This window comes from Scyliorhinus canicula, chromosome 5 (genome assembly GCF_902713615.1).
Source record: "Scyliorhinus canicula chromosome 5, sScyCan1.1, whole genome shotgun sequence".
In the NCBI taxonomy this organism is placed as follows: domain Eukaryota; kingdom Metazoa; phylum Chordata; class Chondrichthyes; order Carcharhiniformes; family Scyliorhinidae; genus Scyliorhinus; species Scyliorhinus canicula.
Window position 1 is genome coordinate 186,130,780 of NC_052150.1, and position 16,034 is coordinate 186,146,813.

The 16,034-nt window shown below is 45.4% G+C and overlaps 1 protein-coding gene across 7 annotated transcripts in view; it reads left to right on the forward strand.

The window, feature by feature from the left end:
• jcada (junctional cadherin 5 associated a) overlaps window positions 1–16,034 on the forward strand; it is a 415,634-nt gene that overhangs the window by 133,569 nt on the left and 266,031 nt on the right. The window contains exon 1 of one of the 7 annotated variants that reach the window (XM_038798246.1): window positions 15,851–15,954. The exons of the other annotated variants lie outside the window; for them this stretch is intronic. The gene's annotated coding sequence lies outside the window, so the exon portion shown is untranslated. Of the gene's footprint in view, window positions 1–15,850; window positions 15,955–16,034 lie in introns of those variants that run through there. 7 annotated transcript variants of the gene reach the window in all.

The window sequence follows — 16,034 nt, forward strand, 5'->3', positions numbered from 1 at the left end:
AAGTGAAGCCAGAATTGGGACAAGAGCCTACTTCTGAAAATACTCGGTCAGAGCTTGCCACTTATTTCTAAATGTTTCTGATTTCCCCTGGGAACACCTCAGTCAGCACTTCAGACACAGGCAGAGCCATGACTAATGGAGGTGGATTTAAGTCTGAGACTTAAGTCCAGCATCCAGCTAAAACCAACGATGCCCTGAAATCTTTCCCCTCAGGGAACAACTGTAAGTTCGGAGATACCAAGGGTTATAGTTCACTCATATAGTAAATTTTTTACACATAAATCTGTTTCCAACATGTCTTTGTGCCGTCTTGTTAGGCCCCAGAGGAATGCAGAGGGTTGCCAAACCCCCAGCATCATCCTGGAGTCTTGAGAAATGAAAGCTTAATCCCTTGGCACTTCTGAGAACAACGTAGGAGAAAAATCGAAGGTCATTAAAAGATTGATTCTGCTTCGTTTCTTGGAACACTGCTGTCTATTAGAAAAATATTGGAGATGAAAAAATTAATAGCTGTTTGAGACAGAAGATGGGATGTCATGAAATCTCCTGGAAAAAAAAACAACCTAATTCCTTTTGCACTAATCAACATGAAAAACCTGAGAACCTCTACTGGGCATGCTAAATTGCCCCTTAATTGGAAAAACATTAATTGGATACAAAAAAAAAAAAAAAAAATTAAAATAATTGGAGCTCGTAGCTTAAGGGATGACTATTTAAACTCTTGAGGGCAGGTTTCTCTGGCCTCCCAGCCGCTGGTTTCTCGGCGGCGGGAGGCGACGTGCCGTTTGCTGGTGGTGTAATTCCCCGTTTCCGCCACCGTCAATGGGTTTTTCCATTGAATCCCACCCCATGCCGCCGGAAAATCCCCGGGCAGGTATGCGGTGTGGGCGGGACAGAGAATCCGGCCACCAGCCACCAGCCAACAGCCAGAGAATTCCAGCCGATGTCGCGTGGCATAGATTCTGCAGATTGCCAAATGGGGAGGCAGTGGTGTAGTGGTATTGTCACTGGACTCGTCATCCAGAGATCCAGGGTTATGCTCTGGGAACCCAGGTTCGAATCCCCCCACAGCAGATGATGAAATTTGACTTCAGTTATTTTTTAAAATCTGGAATTTAAAAAAGTATAATTGTCAATTGCTGCAAAAACCCATCTGGTTCACAAATGTACTTTCGGGAAGGAAAACTGTTGTTTCTACCTGGTCTAGCCTACATGTGAATCTATATCCTTAGCAATGTGGTTAACTCTGAAATTGCTGAGCAAGCTACTCAGTTCATGGGCAATAAATGCTGGCCCTGCCAGCGAAGGCCACATCCAAAGAATCAAAAAAGTAATATCCTGGAATTTTCCTTACCACTCACCACAACCCCAAACCTCACCCCACCCCACACACTCCAACAGACAAAACAACCTTTTCTCCCATTACAAATGAACTAGTGTTCAAAGAATAAAAGTAAGCACAGTTCTTTATACCTCTGCGATATTTTCTCCCCGGATTACTTGTAGCAGTGTCCAGAAGACTGATTATTAATTCCAGGACAGTCTTGGAGGGTTGGCGACCTTAGTAAGCATTGAAGAACGTCAGTCAAGAGCAAAAGAATCCACCTAAAAAAGGCCGAATATGCAGCCTCTTGGTAGCCGTTTGCCTGTCAGATCAACAAACTAAACATTACCTTTCCTAAACCAAGACTATTTGCCAGTCAACGTTTTGAACCAGTACATGAATGTACTTGTTGAAAATACTAATCAGAAGAAGCACCAGCTACCGGTCCTTTAAGACCTCATTAAAACTAGATTTGTTGTCATTGAGCAGTAGGATATCCCAGAGAGGTGGCAGAATCTATATACACGTAGAGCATAACAGAGCAGAATGTCCCACTGGCAATCATTTTCTTGAAGTGAGACTGATTTATGTACTGAAGAATGAAAATGTTAACCTTCGACAGTGTCGAAGTCAATATTTTTCCCGCTTCTGGACTGTGATAGAAAGATTCAACAACGCTCGTTAATAAAACAAAACAAAGCTTTATTTACGAATTACAGCTGCATGCAGAAATGGCTGAAACTTGCAGTCAGAGAGCAGTCAGTAAAAACTGCTGTTTCCTTCTCAAGTCCGCGCTTTCACAGAGAATCCACTCAATATTTATACATTGTCAGAATCAGGATTACGTAACTACAGCTTGGTCAGGAATTCAATCAGAAGTAAAAACATAAGCAATATCATAAAACAGGCGTCACCTTGCTGATCTTTCAGGACTCTGGGTCTCATGCCATTATCTTGTCTTTTGATCGCATGTTTAAGAATTGGAGGAGACTTTTTCTGGCCCTATCTTGTCATATTTAGACTGCTTTGGGTTATGACGAGTTAGTCTTATCAGAATTTACAGAGCCCAGGCATTTCGGAACAACTTGACCTTCTCTGATCTTATTCGTGCTTTAGGTCATGCAAAGTCAGTTTTTCTTTCATTGTACCCAGTAGTTGACCAGTTTTCCCATCATGCCATTATTTACTTCGTACAACATCACAACAGGAAATTTATTTTCTCGAGTCTGAGAGAGAACCCAGAAATAAAACGTTTGATCATAAAAGGTAAACTTCCACTGAGAGACTTTTATTTCTATAGGATGTTGCCTGGTATGGATGGCATTAGTTATGAGGAGAGGTTGAATAAACTCGGTTTGTTCTCACTGGAATGACGGAGGTTGAGGGGCGACCTGATAGAGGTCTACAAAATTATGAGGGGCATAGACAGAGTGGATAGTCAGAGGCCTTTTCCCAGGGTAGGGGGTTCAATTACTGGGGGGGCATAGGTTTAAGGTGCGAGGGGCAAGGTCTAGAGGAGATGTACGAGGTAAGTTTTTTACACAGAGGGTAGTGGGTGCCTGGAACTGGAACTCACTGCCGGAGGAGGTGGTGGAAGCAGGGACGACAGTGACGTTTAAGGGGAGTCTTGACAAATCATGAATAGGTAGGCAAGAGAGGGATACGGAACCCGGAAGTGTCAAAGATTTTAATTTAGACGGGCAGCTTGGTCGTCGCAGGCTTGGAGGGCTGAAGGGCCTGTTCCTGTGGTGTACTTTTCTTTGTTCTTGTTCTTTTATTTCCATAATTTTAATGCCTTGGAATTTTCAGCCTCAGAGAAAGCACTATTCTTTTACAGAAACAGTGGGCTGAATTTTCCCAGTCCCATAGAGGTGGATGAAGAGGTAGGACCAGAAGCAACATTGTAAAACAGCATGTGGAGTCAGCCACCCGCCGTTCCCAGCCTCCGAGCATTCTTGCTGAAGGAGTGGTCAATGTGGTAGAAGCTACCTGCTTGGCAGTGGGTTGGTGACCAATTGGGCCCTTTAATGGGCCAACTGGGGTAAAGCTGGTGATGTTGCTGGCACCTTCCTGATGGCAGACAGGCCTCCTGTTGACGCAGGAGCCTGAAATTTAACTGGAGGCGGTATCCCAGCAGCAGCTTGGAGGACCGTTGATGCCTTCTCCCTTCACCCCAGCACAGACCCGCTGAGGTGCAATGGTCACAGCAGCAACTGCAGCTTCCCCACCACATTTAAAATGTATTTATTCTTTCACAGGGTGTGGGAATTGCTGGCTAGTCCAGCGTTTACTGCCCATTCCTAATTGCCCATGGGATGATGATGTTGAGCTGCCTTCGTGATCTGAGTTGCAGATACACCCACCTTTCTGTTTGGGAGAGAGTTCTAGGATTTTGACCCAGCAACAGTGAAGGAACGGTGATATAGTTCCATGGTCAGGATGGTGAGTTCCTTGGAGGGGAACCTCTTGGTGGCGGTGTTTCCATATATCTGTTGATCTTGTCCTTCTTGGTGGTAGAGTTCATGGGTTTTCAAGGTGCAGCCTAAGGAGCCATCTGCATCTTATAGATGGTACACACTGCTGCCACTGTGTGTCAGTGGTGGAAGGAATGAATGCTTGTGCAAGGGGTGCCAATCAAGTGGGTTACTTTGTCCTGAATGATGACGAGCTTCTTGAGTGTTGTCGGAGCTGCACCCCTCCAGGCAAGAAGAGAATATTCCATTACACTCTTGACTTGTGGCTTTTAGATAGTGGGCAAGCTTTGGGGAGTCATGCGCTGCAGAATTCCTAGCTTGTAGCCACAGTATTTATACAGCTCTTCCAGTTCAATTTCTGGTCAATGGTAACTCCCCAGAATGTTGATAGTGAGAGATTTGGTGATATCTCTGAATATCAAGGGGCGATGGTTATATTCTCTCTAGTTGGAGATGATCATTGCCTGGCACTTGTGTGGTGTGAATGTTACTTGCCATTTATCAACATTGTCCAGGACTTGTTGCATTTGGGCATTGACTGCTTCTGTATCTGAGGAGTGGTAAATGGTGCTGAACATTGTGCAGTTATCAGTGAACCATACCAACCTCTGACCTTATGATAGATGGAAGGCCATTGATGAGGCAGCTGAAGATGATTGGATCTAAGGCATTGTTGTCGGAAACATGGCAACACATTTGCACACACCAATTTCCCAAACAACAAAATGATGATGACCAGATAATCTATTTTAGTGATATTGGTTGAGGGATAAAGCAGGACAATGTGGAGAACTCCCCTGTTCTTTCTTCACTTAGGGCCTTTTTATGTTACCTGAGAGGGTACATGGGGCCTTGCTTTAAAGTTCCATCCAAGACAGGGAAATTGTCTAAGGATCCAGTCCTTTTCTCCCATCTTGTTCCTGACCAGTATTGTATTAGCAATGTCAACTCTTGACTGTGCAGCAATATGAATTTCCTACAGATGGCTGACAGGCAGCTTTACACCCAAATATCCTTTAATAGTGCCAGATGCAGTCGAGGAGGAAATTGTTATTGTAAAAGAAAACTGGTGCGACTGATTCCTGCCCTGCTCGTTAGCTACTATAAATGTTAAAGGATAAGCTTGTATTTTCACAATACATTTTATTACAGAATTTTAAAAATAGTTTTGCTGTTTCCGCACTTAAAAAGCAGGAAGCAGTAATTACTTTCCTCTTCCTCATGTCCCCATCACATATAAACTCCAGGCTTCACTCTTTTGCCGGTATATTCCTGCGAAATTCTCTTCTCCCCCCGCCTGCTCCGTCTCCTGTTAGTGGACGGGTCTATGTGTGCTGCATGTTGTCGTCTTCTTCTTTGGCCATCACTTGCTAACGAGTATGATTGTCCTCCTAAGAAACTCTGAGTTACTGGTCATGGGTTCTGTGAGTCCTTGCACGGCTGATGAGCCCGATCCTAGAGGAAACTTACAAACTTCAAGTTAAAATGGAATCATCAGGGTCTACGAAGGACCCCAGCCCCCATGCTGCCCACTGGCATGGAAGGCCCCTCAGTCATGCTGGCAGACACCATGTTCTTCCTCTCTCAGGACACCCAGCTGTGAACGTAGCCGCGGAAGAGGAGCAGATACTCAAGTCGGTCAATTGATCACTTGCTGCCTTGTCCTGTTAATGGCCAACTTGACCTGTTCCTTTTTATACTATTTTGGGGAAAATCTAATTAAACTAAATTAACAAATTAAGGGACAAATTAAAAGGCAGTCCTTAAAGGGATCAAAATTAAATTAATCTCAAGGAAAACTTAAAACATCAAAGTAAAATGTGACTAAAGGTATTGATAAAACACCCTGGTCCCTTTGGTGCCCCCTGGGCATGGAGGCCTCAATCGTGCCAGTGGACACTGCTTCCACCCTCTCTAAGGATATCCGTCCATGAACGTAGCCGCAGAGAAGGGGCAGACATTTGGGTCGGGCGACCCCCTTGGTCGCCCATGCCTGGACCTGTTAATGGCCAACGTGGCATGTTTCTTTTCACAGAGGCACAAGTGAATCTCCAGTTAATGCTCAGCACGTACACACAATTACCTCCAGTGATTAGGGGTTGGGAATGCTGCTCATGGCTCACATGGGGGGGCGATTCTCCAATGCGCAGGATTGAGCTGCCCGAACTGCGCATGCGTGGGTTGGCGCGGCGCCCATTTGGCACCACGTAAGAAGGCTGGAGCGGCGTGAACCAATCCAGTGCCGTGCTGGCCCCCTGTGGGAGCCAGAATAGGTCGTGCCCGGGCCCTGTTCGCGCCGTCGTGAAATGCGACGGCGTTCACGACGGCGCGAACACTTGGCCTCAATATCAGAGAATCACCCCCATGGTTTTCAAATGTTTTGAAGTGATGGGAGTGTTAGAAAATATTACTTTCCATTCTCCTCAATGGGTTCTCGCTGTAGCACAGTGCATGGTAATGACAGCCAAATAAAATTCACAATGTAATGATTTGATAAACTGCATAAATGATATGATATGACCTAGGATTTGCCACTTGAGCATTTTGGAAGGGAACAGCCTTCATGCACCCACAACAATGTCAAGTGTCCTGGAACCTGAGCTTCTGACGACATTCGACACATGGACAGTCAAATTGTTTCTTTGAATTCTTGCCTTATTGGATCATTTGAAATCAAATTATGGCATTTTAGGGATAAACTGTCATCCATACATTGGTATGTCAAACAAGTATCTGCAGCTTGTTTGCCAAAGGAAAGAAGGAACAAGAGAAGGTACACTAAAGTTTAATGCTTATTGAAAGAGGGCTGGAGAATAGAAACTAGACATGTGCCCATTTTATGGATGTAAATTGGGTACAAGAAGGACCAATTTTGTCCTGTGTTGCTGTGTCGCCCGAGAAATATCCATCTTGAAACCGGATTGGGTTACTTCCCAATACCTCCCAAGCATCCTTAGTGGTCACCTAAAATAAATATTAGGTTATTGTTCATTCAAATCTGTACATTCATACAACAATCTGGAAGTTCCTGCAGAGGCTGAGCACATGATACCAGGCAGCAGGCCCATAAAACTATGCACACTTATATTACTGGGTCGTACACAACAGAATAATTACAGGGAAGGTTGGTTAGGTTCCTTACTTATGTCTTCTTCCTCTTGAGTTTATATTCTCAAAGTCAAGTCTGACCCACAGCGTCGCAATCGCCACCATGGGTAGGGCAAGGAAGCAGGTTCTGAATGTACCCTAGCCGAATGGCAATTCAACTCTATGTTGTTGTCAATCTGATCCACATCGGTCAACCAATCAACTGAGCCAACTGGCCCCCAAAAGAATCTGAGTGGCTATGGCAACATACACTTTTAGATATGTGTTTTTGTTGTTGGAGCAATGGATTGTGATGGTACAGGCTCCAAATTCTTTCCATCACATGGCTGACCAGGAATCCTTCCTGCTCAGTGGTGCATGTGGTAGGATTTACAAGTTGATACTCAACCTGCTTAACCACATTATGAATGCACCTTCCTTGACGATCAAGTCCTGGAGTGGGAGCTGAACCAAGAGCATCTTGCCCAGAGCCAGGGTGCTACCACTGAGCCACTAGACCACCACCGCCCCCACCACTGCACACGCACTAGCACACACGCACACTTACACACACACATACGCACATACAAGCGCACACATGCGCACACACACGCGCACACACACACCACATACATATGGAACAGGCCAAATTTGGGTTTTGATGAGTAGGCATGTGGCTCTCAGGATTCTTCAGTGGTGCTGTAGCTTGACACAGCTATTCCCTGTACTCAGCTGTAGCAGCTGCTGGCCACAATCACACTGCATTAATCCTTCTCCCCTCCGCTCCCCTTATTTGTGAATCATAGTCACAGTCACTTGGAACCAAAAATGACATCTAGTTTGAGAACAATGAGATCCTACAAACAGGAGTCAGATGAATAATGATGCCGTTAAATTTCCAGAGCTGAGGAAGGCCCAATCTCCCACTGTAATTTGCAACATTTAACCTGCCTTTAGGTGACCAAATTGTTATAGTTGTCATTTAAATGTTGGGCCCCTCATTTACATATTCAAGTAGTCTAATCCATGTTTTAGGTGTCTGCACGGGACCCCAAGAAAATGAGGCCCACACGAGTTTGGCAATGGCAATGCCCACACAGTCCTGGGTGCATGCCATTCCTACTGCTAAATGTATGTCTAGTGCTGGTAAACTAGCAAAACAGACATTGGTCTGACCTTCTTCCTGAAGATGTATCCCTCCTGATCTGTAACATGGTTTTCTCTTGTTGGGGACTGGTGGGGGGAAGGGGGATGCAGTGCAGGAGTGTTTCTCAGAGTTTTACTATCCTACCATTAAAGGAGTGTAAAAATAGATTGAGATAATCACTGTCAGACTATTGGCAATGGTAAATGTCACGGAGATAAACTTTGCTGAGAGAAAAGGCTTAACAAAGCCCATTTTTGGGTTTATCAAACTTCTTATCAAGTTGCAGAGTGACCAGCCTGAGCTTCAAGTGAGTGATAAAACTCTTGCTAATCTGTAGTCATGGGTTTTTTTGCTGTGCTGTTATATGTCATGTGACACAGATTTAACACAGATTTGCTCTAAACAGGGAGCAAGACCTCCATAAGAGATTAGTGTTCGACAGTGAGTTAATCGGGGCTCTGTAAAAGATTGGACTGTCAACAGTCTGGCACTGGAACAAGGAAGAGAAATGTCACATTTCAGATTTCTTCTTTCAAAACATTTTTTCCCTGATTTCTGCTCTCCATCCAGCTATCAGAGTATGTCGTAAAATGCTGAGGTATCTGGATGCTTGAAGCAGGGCTGCCCAAACTTTGAAGCAGCCTCTGTATCGAACAAAAAAGAACTCTTTCACAGGATGCTTATGGCAGTGCCCCCTGTTGTGACACAGCTGGACCCTCATAGCTTAGTGAACTCTTGTTCGCCCTGGCCTCAAATTAGGGAAATCTCAAGCGAAACGCAGAGATAAATACACAGGATTTCTTTTGCACAGGTTTACAAGTTGGATTGGAGGTGTTGTGGTGCAGTATCAGAGTTACAGGCAGAGTCCCAGCCTGAGCCTAAAGCTTTGTGTTTAAGGCCCACTCTGGGACTGGATGGCCATAGAATGTGTGTACATACGACGGTCAAGAAAGTTGAACCTTGACCGGAAAATCCTTCCAACGCATGACAATGGCTGACAGTAAAAGCGGGAGAGATTCCTGGTGATCATGTGATGGAAATAAAGTTGGAGCCTCAACCATTGCTATCCATACCTCCAGACGACAACATGCATGCAAATTGCAAGTTATCGCAGCAACTCAGACTCCATATGTGATCTGTAATATACCACCACAAGATGGTTCAGTGACTCGGCGAGAATACAATCTTTTTCTTTTGTTCGGTCACCCTGGACTAGTATGCAGTCAATTCCAGCCCCACGTGCCCTGGAATCACAACACAGGTGAATTGACCAATAATTCTTATAAAAGTACCCCAAATCTTTGACCCTTGGCTGCCCAATATTCAGTCACCAGGTTTATTAATGTAAACATGGTTACCGTTTATTTATAACAACAAGTATCATTAAATATGCAGTGAACACAATTGGTTAACATCAAGCTAATACCTGATACCCACTTTAATTTGCCCCCACCCTCTGCACATACATACACACACACACAAGACAGACAAACACAGAAGGGTGAAAAGGGGTAAAAATCATAAGTGGAGGGTCAAAAAAGTCTTAATAATCTTTATTAGTGTCACAAGTAGGCTCACATTAACACTGCAATGAGGTTATTGTGAAAATCCCCTAGTTGCCACACTCCGTTGCCTTTTCAGGTACAACGAGGGAGAATTCAGAATGTCCAATTTAACTAACAAGCACATCTTCCAGGACTTGTGGGAGAAAGCCGGAGCACCCGGAGGAAACCCACGCAGACACAGGGAGAACATGCAGACTCCACACAGTGACCCAATCTGGAAATTGAACCCAGGACCCTGGTACCAGACGATGTTCTTAGCACACTTTTCTTCACAGCAAGCTTGCAGATTAAAGTACTGTTTTACAGCCTGCAATGATCATCTTTGTAGATTCGTTAATTCAGTACTCTGTAGTTTAAAAATGCAGTACCCTCAACTTTCCCAGAGAGGCAACTTACTCCACATCAAAGTTTTCTTTCAGTTCGTGGTTCGTCTTCAGGTCCCTGTAGTTCCCGGAAAACAGCACCCAGAAGCTTTCTGGAGAGAGAGTCAGCCCTCACAGTGGCCTCCTGAAGATAATTAAGTGGATCTTTTTGGTGAGAGGTAGCTGGATCTTACACCATGCTGTCAGGATCAAAACTGAAACCAAACTCAAACCTTCGGACTCTGAAAAACATCCCAGTGGAATAGGATCCCATCACTACCTGTTACCCGGGCAGAGCACAACCCTTTGGGCCAATTCATTGGCCACCAGCCAAATCAATCAAACCGTGTCCCAACCCATCTTCGTCTTTGCAGCCAGAAATTGTGCAACTTCTATTTAAACCAGCACAGCCTTCCGGATTCTTCCTGCTTAAATTAATGATACCTTCAAGTGACATGTCAATTAATCATCCACGGATCAAAAGCGTAACGGCAAAACTAAAAGGAAAGGGAAATAAGGGAATAAATAGGCAATAAACAGGAAGGACCTTTACACTTTGAAACACAATGGCAAGACCAGTACCGTTCCAAACGTTCTGGACATCATCGTATTCTGTTATTTAGCACTCATCTTCCGCTCAAACTCCAATGCTTATTTCAGTGACAGAGTAAACGAAGAACAATGCCACCCATTTATTCCTGTCTGCTCTTTGACTAAAATTGGCAGCAAGAGGAAATTAGCCTCTTTGTGCTATTTTATTGGTTCACAGAAATAGCAAAATGGAAAAAAAATGCCACCACTTAAAGAGCTGCCATCATCCTTGATTCATTTATCACATTTATAGCAAGTTGATGAATTGCACCTCTTACCAAGTTTTAACAGCCTCTAATATTTTCTGGTTTCAGTTTCCTATTTGTGAGATATTTCTTTCCTAGTTTCCTCCTCTGAATTAGCTGTGGTTTAGGAATAACATATTTGCCTCTGATTGATTGATTGATTGATTTAATGTCACATGTACCGAAGTACAGTGAAAAGTATTTTTCTGCGACCAAGGGAACATACACAGTACTTACATAGTAGACAAAAAGAATAATCGACAAAGTACATTGATAAATAGTACATCAACAAATAGTGATTGGTTACAGTGCGGAACAAGGGCCAAGCAAAGCAAATACATGAGCAAGAGCAGCATAGGATGTCATGAATAGTGTTCTTACAGGGAACAGATCAGTCCAAGGGAGAGTCATTGAGGAGTCTAGTAGCTGTGGGGAAGAAGCTGTTCCTACGTCTGGATGTGCGGGTCACCAGACTTCTGTACATTTTATGCCTGATGGAAGGGTCTGGAAGAAGGCAATGCCTGGGTGGGAGGGGTTTCTGATAATGCTGTCTGCCTTCCTGAGGAAGCGATAGAATCAATGTGGAGGTGGCATATTTGTGTGATGCGTTGGGCTGAGTTCACCACAGTCTGCAGTTTCTTGCGATCTAGGACCGAGCAGTTGCCATCCCAGGCTGCGATGCAGCCAGATAGGATGCTCTATCGCACATCTGTAGTAGTTTGTGAGAGTCGATGCAGACATGCCGAATTTCTTTAGCTTCCGTTGGAAGTAGAGACGTTGATGGGCTTTCTTGACTGTTGCATCAACGTAAGTGGACCAGGACAGACTGCTGGTGATGGTGACCCCCCAGGAACTTAAAGCTATCGACCATCTCCACTTCGGAGCTATTGATGCAGACGGGGGAATGTGTTGTACTACGCTTCCTGAAGTCGATGATCAGTTCCTTGATCTTGCCGATATTTAGAGAGAGGTTGTTTTCGGTACACCATGCAACCAAGTGATCTATCTTCCTTCTGTAGTCTGATTCGTCGTTGTTTGAGATACGACCCACCACAGTTGCATCATCCGCAAACTTATAGATCGAATTGGAGTTAAATCTTGCCACACGGGCAGATTATGTCTCACTCCAAACACTTGAGATAAATGACAATCTAGGCTGACACTGCAGGGTAATAATGTAAGCCTACTTGTGACAATAAAGATTATTATTATTAAGTACTGGCAGAGTGTTGCACTATTCAAAGTGCTTCTTTCTTTCAGATAAGATGCTAACTAAGGCCCTGCCTGCCCTCACGGTTGGATGTAAAAGATCCGGCAGCATTATTTTGAAGAGATTTTCACCAGTATCCTGGCCAGCAGTTACTCCAATAACACTGAGAAAAAAGATTAGCTGCTCGTTTTCAAAACAGTGTCTCGATGTGTGCTAATTGACTGCCAGATTTCCTGTATTACAGGTGGAATTTTTACAGGCAAAGGGATTGGGTCGCGATTCCAACATCATCTTGCCCTCAATAAGAACATAAGACCATAAAACATAGGAAAAGAATTAGGCCATTCGATCCATCGAGTCTGCTCCACCATTCAATCATGGCTGATATGTTTCTCATCTTCATTCTCTTGCCTTCCCATAACCCCTGATCCCCTTATTAATCAAGAACCTATCTATCTCTCTTAAAAATATTCCATAACTTAGCCTTCACAGCCTTTTGCGGCAAAGAGTTCCATAGTTTCACCGCCCTCTGGCTGAAGAAATTCCACCTCATCTCTGTTTTAATGGATCGTCCCTTTAGACTGAGATTGGATCCTCTGGTTCTAATTTTTCCTACAAGTGCAAACATCCTCTCCACATCCACTCTATCCAGGCATCTCAGTATTCTATACGTTTCAATAAGAACCCCCGTCTCATCCTTCCTAACTCCAACAAGTACCGAAACAGAGTCCTCATTATTTGAAATTCCGTGGACAACGACGGGACCGGCAGATCCCGCTAGTGGGCCGCCACCTGCCAAAAAAACACACCTCGGAGTGGCCAGTAAATCCTGCCCAATGTTTCAAACCCAATGGACAGGATTCTCCGACCCCCCCGCCGGCTGCAATATTCTCCGGCGGCGGTTTTCGGGGAGGGGCGAGGTTTACGTCGCGCCAGTCGGGGGTCGTTGGCAGCGGCCCCCCCGGCAATTCTCCAGGCCCTGATGGGCTGAGCGGCCATCGTTTCCTGGCCAGTCCCGCCGGTGTGAAATGCACATGGTCCATCATGGCGGGAAGCGGGGGGGTGGCCTGGCCCGGGATCGGGGCCCACCAATCTGCGGGCGGGCCTGTGCCATGGGGAACTCTTTCCTTCTGCGCCGGCCTCTGTAGGGCTCCGCCATGGCCGGCGCGGAGAATAACCCCCCTGCGCATGCGCAGGAAACACGCCAGCTGGTCTGCGCATGCGCAGGAAACACGCCAGCCGGTCTGCGCATGCGCAGGAAACACACCAGCCGATCTGCGCATGCACCAACTCGCACCAGCCCTTCGGCGCAAATTGGCTTGGCGCCAACCCCTCTGGCGCCGGCCTAGCCCCTGGAAGTGCGGAGGATTCTGCACCTTCCGGTCGGCCTGACGCCGGAGTGGTTCGCGCTGCTCTTGGCGTCGGGCCATCCAGCCAGTTGCGGGAGAATCCCGCCCAATATTTATTTTCTTCAGAACTGAAGAACTTTAGAGATGTATTGGCTTTTATACTGTTGGAAAGGTTGTGTGTTGGGGGGGGGGGGGGGGGGGGCGCGGTGGTGAGGTTTGGGATAGGTTACAGGGTGAGGGAGATTATTAAATACAAAGATGCCAGGGAACAAAGCACAAAGGAAGTGGTAATGGTTACAGTAAGGAAACAAAGCATTTGTCTAGAGTTTCTGTGAATAGCAGTGAAGCAGTGATTTACTTCTACTTTCAAGTTAGCCTACTGCATCCACTGCTCAAACTGTGGGCTCCTCTCCATTGGGGAGGCCAAACACAGACTGGGTGACCGCTTTGTGGAACATCTCCACTCGGTCTGCAATTATCACCCTAAGTTTCCAGTCACTAGCCATGGCTCTGATGCTCACATTTCTTTCCTCGGCCTGCTGCAGTGTTCCAAAGAAGCCCAACGCAAATTTGAGGAACAGCACCTCATCTTCCGATTACACACCTTATATCCTTCTGGACTCAACATTGAGTTCAACAACTTCAGACCACAAACTCCATCTTCCATTTTGAATCTTTTTCACCCCAGTGATAGTTTGTATCTTGTTTTTATGTTTTTGCTTTCAAGGCTGACCTTTATTCTGCTATTAACTCCAACTCCGGACAAATGTTTTGCATTTTGCTACTACCATTAACACTACTTTTGCCTTTTGTTCCATTAAATCTTTAAATCCATTAAATCTCTAGCGATTATCCCTGACCTTTTGTTCCGCTGACCCCCAACTCCCCACGTTTTCAAAATCAGTCACATCTCTACCTCTCTTCTGTTCAGCAGGAGGGTCATACTTGACTTGAAACATTATCCCTGTGCCAAACTCAATGTAAGTTTCTATGTTCTCTCCTCTTGCAAATAGAGAATATAGAGAGGTGTGGGTGTCAGTAATGGCTTGTGTGAAGTGGAGTGAAGAACACCATTAGTGCAGAGTGATACGAGACACGAGTGGGAGAGGACAATAGGCTGAGAGTTAATGTGGGTGTTGGCTGTTCGGGTGGGGATGTGAGATGGCTGGCGAGAGAGGAATGAATGGAGCTGCAAAGCCTGTTGCCCCGAGGAATACTGCGCAGGAGAATGCTGGGAATGTCAGAGTGTGGGGCTTGACACCTGAAAGTTTTGCATCTTTCACGTTTCTCATCCTCCTGATCGGAAGGTCCTGGATCAGAGCACTGTCCGCAAGTTGGAGGGAACACATTCCTCTGCTGACTTCCTCAGTCACTTCTACCTACACCTAATCGGTTGATGAGGTTTCAGCAGCATTAATGGTGAGTTGGAGCCGGAGGCAGGTGATGTTGCTGAAATGACATTAGTCAGCCTGGGTTGTTGGACTGAATCTGTTGAAGCTCCGCTCAGGGTTGTATAGCTTGATTGCTCCCCCTTCCACAAACATTTGAATTCTCCACCACCGACGAACAGTGGCAGCTGTGCGCATCATCTACACGATGCACTGCAGTAACTCACCAAGGTTCCACACCTTCCAAACCTATGACCACTACCATCTAGAAGGACAAGAGCAGCAGATACCTCGGCACCCCACCACCTGGAGGTTCCCCTCCAAGTCACTCACCATCCTGACTTGGAAAATATCACTCTTCCTTCACTATCGCTGGGGCAACATCCTGGAACTCCCTCCCTAACAGCACAGTGGGTGTACCTACTCCTAAAGGACTGCAGCGGTTCAAGAAGGGAACTCATCACCACCTTCTGAAGGGCAACTAGGAGTGGACAATAAATGCTGGCCTAACCAGCAACGCCCACGTCCCGTAAATGAAATTTTAAAAAACAATGCAAGCACTGAAGAAGGTCTCAGCAGCAGTAATGGTGAGTTGGAGTTGGAGGTAGCTGATGTTGCTAAAATGATATTAGTCAGCCTGGGTGCTGGATTGAATCTCTTGAAGCTCCACTTGGGATTCAACAGCTATTCCGAAGAAAGTAAGCCTGATTCTTGCCCTGTCTCGCCCAGGCATGTTAATTATTACTTCAAAGCCAGCTAATCCTGAGTACACTTTCTGAACTACCCCTCGATGTACGTGGATTGAATTTTGAAGATCCCTAATTTATAATAAATGAGACTGCACAGCATTTTCATTTTAATCCTCTTGCATAAGCTATTTCATGTGTTTCAAGTATCTTGCGATGTGATAATGAATCAGAGTTACATGCAAACTAACAATTAGTCCTGTCACTTGTGATGGTAGAAATTCCATCATTATTGAGTGAAGGATGAAAGGTACAGGGAGGAGGGGAAAATGCCTCGGGCTAAATGTAATTTCTGTCAGTTTTCAGGCCACTTTGGAGGCATTAAGCTGGCGAGGACAGCAAATCCAGCCACAGTTCCCTTGCTTGCCTCCACTGAGCATGCTCAGCAGTTACTTCATGTAGTGCTTTATCACAGTGGTCAAACGCAGCAAGCAGGCAGCCAGGGCATGAAGTATCCTCCTCGGAAGTAAGTGACCCTGCTCCATTTCCATCAAAAAAACCAGCAGTCAGATTATACCAAGATTAACCCATTTGTGTTTGTGGAGT